General features: G+C 48.5%; 1 pseudogene; it reads right to left on the bottom strand.

The window, feature by feature from the left end:
- Positions 1–1,544: 1,544 nt before the first annotated feature.
- Positions 1,545–2,721, bottom strand: LOC130204008 (5-hydroxytryptamine receptor 1D-like; annotated as a pseudogene).
- Positions 2,722–4,119: the final 1,398 nt, after the last annotated feature.

Here is a 4,119-nt window from a genome sequence, read left to right as displayed (position 1 = left end):
AATTTTCTTTGTTATTCTTCTTTATTTTATATTAATTTTCTGATTAGTTTGTTCATAATTTAGGATAGGAATATATAAGCATTTTAGCCCCGAGTTATTTAGTGAGTTCTTTCATAGCCCATTTATTTGTCACCCCTCAAAGAGTTCAATAAAGTGGACTTCTACGTTCTATTCTCAGCATCTGAGTCCTCATTGTCGTCCCGGCCTGACAACATTCTTCTTCTTATCTCTGATTTGCATCATTGCCTCCCGTAAAAACAGCAGCTTCATGAAGACACGATTAAAAACAATGACATGAGCCACGGTCCTTCTGTCTCGGTCATCATTAACACCAGTGAATCAACTTTTATTCTATAGACCCACAAACAGGCATTTACATTGAAATAACAAACACATGAAACCACTCAGAGTGTCTCGCTCTCCCCTCAGTGACCAGGACTTTGATCATGTTCTCCTACTTTGTCCCTTTTTGCTCGAGCTCATCATTTCAGACATTTTTTTAAAGGGTTTATTTGTTGCTGTGGTCAAATTCAGATGCAGAGTGAAGCGATGTTTTCATTTCCTCGCTGGAGAATAGCGTGTGTAAATGTCCAACACTTGACACTCCTCCCTTCCTCAACACGCATATATTACAGTAACATAACTACACACACACACACACACACACACACACACACACACACACACACACACACACACACACACACACACACACACAGGCACACCACTTTCAAATATAATTCCATTCATTGCGACATACTGAATGAATCTCAATAGTTTTGCAGTCTTTCTGAGTTCTTTACTGTCCCACAGACACATGATATGGAGCATATAGAACGACTCAAAGATGAAGACAACATGTCATGGCTTTTCATTTGCGCTGGATTAAAACCCCGACTCTCTTTCTAACTGTGACATCCGCTTTTGAGTCCCTGTGACATGAAATCTACTTGAAATATTCTTTCTTTATCTTTTTAACATGAGTTCCAAAATTCATGGGCTCAAAAGTTTGTCTTTTTTAGCATGCAGAGCCGACGTTCATCTGAAGGATATCTAAAGAGCTATGGCACAGAGCTGCTATAAAAACACAAATATATCACAATGAGCACGTGTTCACAAGATGGGACATTTAAGTGTCGGTATTTATACTATCATTATTATTACCTTCCCATTGAAAATGCGGAAGGTAATGTTTTGATCGCCGTGTATTTATTTATTTATTTATTTGTATGCGTGTTCCTCACATAAAAAAGAGTTTTTAACCGAATCGCATGAAATTTGGTGGGATGATTGGTTATTATCCGGGGACCATTTGATTAGATGTTGGGATCACTCGGGTCAAAGGTCAAGGTCAAGGAAAGGTCAAACTCTTCTTTTTACCATAGCGCGGTCAATTTGTATCCAATTGGCAACTAATGCCAACATGTTCATAATTCAATGCCCAATCTTGTGATATGCGAAGGTATGCGCTCTACCGAGTGCCCGTTCTAGTTTAGTCTGCATCAGTTTGCTCTTTTCCACTCTCTGTTTTCCAAGAGTTTTTATCAGGAGAACCGTCTGAACTTCATGAGTTTTTGGAACGCTTGTTTGAATTCGACGTTGAATGCCGTGTAGATAACTGGATTGATGAGCGAGTTCAGGTATCCTAGCCAGGTAAATATATCAAAAAGCACCGGATCGAACCAGCACTCTTTGCACATGGCCGTGACGAGGGTGCCCACAAAGAACGGGAGCCAGCAGACGATGAAGGCGCCCAGGATGACGCCCAGCGTCTTGGTCGCCTTCCTCTCCCGAGCCGCGCACAAACGTTTCCTCTCCAACACGCCGTCCGCCAGCTTCACCTTCACACTGCTCAGGAACAGAGGGGATCCTCCTCCACCTCCTCCACCTCCCACATCCAGGGAGTGCAGGTTGGAGGAAGAGCTGAGAGAACAGAGGGAGGAGGCTGCGGAGGTCTGGATGAGCTGCGCCGTGGGGAAACGTTTCCCCGACGACGGCGTCTTGAAGATGCGGGAGCGGGCGGCGACGTAGATCCGTCTGTAGAGGATGACGAGGAGCACCGTGGGAACGTAGAAGGCGCCGAAGGTGGAGTACAGCGTGTAGGAGATCTGATCCGTGTTCACCGGAGGTCACCCACACCGCCCCGACCACGGCGGCCGCCCGGCGCACGGTGCGGCGCCTGGCGTACTCCAGCGCGTCGGTGACGGCCCAGTAGCGGTCCAACGCGATCACGCACAAGTGCAGGATGGAGGCCGTGCAGAAGGCGATGTCGGAGGAGACGTGGCAACGATCTGCCCCAGCGACCAGGTCTTGCCGACGGTGTCGACGACGCTGATCGGCATGACCGAGATGGACACCAGCAGGTCGGTGACGGCGAGCGAGCCGATCAGGAAGTTGGCCGGCGTGTGGAGCCTCCTGGTTCAAAAGATGGCGTCGATGACGAAGGCGTTGGAGAGCACGGTGGCCAAGGTGACGGCGGCCAAGAGGGCGGACAGCGAGACCCGGAGGCCGAGCGGCGTGGCCTCGCTGCGGGGCGGCGGCAGGCGCCTCGGTGTCGTTGCCGATGAGGTCGTCCAGAGAGCTGTCGTCCATGTCGCCCTCTACGCCTGACTCACAGGCGTGACCCCGCCTCACCTCGGGCATGGCGCTGAGCGGGCGGGGCAGTGGCGTGGCACTGTTGGCTTTGGCTCCAGGAAATGAAGAAGATTGTTTCATATTCATCCTGGAATTTCAGATCAACCTTCAGAAAACTTCTAATTCCATCCACAGCTGACGCTCCTGCAATCGAAGCCGGCTGATTGGTCCGTTTCGATGTTGATTCTCCTCCCTGGTGCAGCTGCAGGAGAGAGGAATCCTCATTGGTATTCAGACATGCGCTCCTTGTTCTCTCTTGGCTCTTATCTCTTCTCCACGCCGCAGTCGGCTGGAAACAGAACCGTGTGACCAAAGCTTCTATCCAACGCTGTGATGGACTCCTCCTTCTGGCTTTCACCGAGGAGGAGATGGAGGAAGACGTGACGACAGACACAACCAGGTCTGCTCCCGTTGTTCTCATGGACGGGAGACAACTTCTAACTTGAGGTTCGCTCTGATACTCGGCGGTTCTTTCGTGTCTTCGATGTTATTGGAAAGCCGGAACTTTACAGTGACACGATGCAGACGAAGGAAACATCTATTCAGAATGGTTTATTATTCTGTGTTTTTCAGTGATGTATAAATTTGCTGAAGCACAGCATCCACAAAGCTTTCCCAGGTTCCCGGTGTCAGAACGTTGAGTTGTAGCATCCATACGGCATCGCGGAGGTGTTGTCATGAAGTCTCCTCTGCAGCACGTTCAACCTGAAGGAGGCGGAGTGAGAGATATGAAAGAGCTTGAGTTATATTCAAGGTTAGCATCCTCCCCTCCCTCGTACTGAACACATGCTACACAAACAAACTCCACATGACAACGCCCACACAAGAGGCAATACATACAGATCATAATCATAATAATAATACATTTTATTTGGAGGCGCCTTTCAAGTCACCCAGGATAAAAAAGCGTAAACACCACCTCGTGGTGAGAAGGAAACTGAACGCCATGTGTAAAATCTGTGGAGTGCCCCTTTAAAAAATGTCGCCGTGGATTTATTTATTTGTATGCGTGTTCCTCGCATAACTCAAAAAGTATTAAACCGAATCGCATGAAATTTGGTGGGATGATTGGTTATTATCCGGGGACCATTTGATTAGATTTTGGGATCGATCGGGTCAAAGGTCAAGGTCATGAAAAGGAACAGGTGGAGACCATCAGGGGTCAGGGGTCAGGGGAGACCATCACATGAGGGTCATGGGGAACAGGTGGAGACCATCAGGGGTCAGGGGTCAGGGGAGACCATCACACCGGTGACACGTGACCTGAAACGAGAGAAGAAGTCAGGCTTCAAAATAAAACAGGAAGTTACGAGACTAAAAAGCCAAGACCAGACCCACCTCCCCGCGGTGTGACAGTATCAGCTTGCACAGGCCCTCTGTCACAGCAGCTCGTTGGTAGACCACCAATTAATAATCAGTTCTTTAAATGATCAGTAAAATTCCCTGACGAGTTGTGTGCTGGAGCAAACTGTGCCGTGGAATCCA

The sequence above is a fragment of the Pseudoliparis swirei genome, chromosome 13, assembly GCF_029220125.1.
Source record: "Pseudoliparis swirei isolate HS2019 ecotype Mariana Trench chromosome 13, NWPU_hadal_v1, whole genome shotgun sequence".
Taxonomy (NCBI): domain Eukaryota; kingdom Metazoa; phylum Chordata; class Actinopteri; order Perciformes; family Liparidae; genus Pseudoliparis; species Pseudoliparis swirei.
Note: the sequence above shows the minus strand (reverse complement) of the source record. Positions and strands in the feature narration are given on the sequence as shown.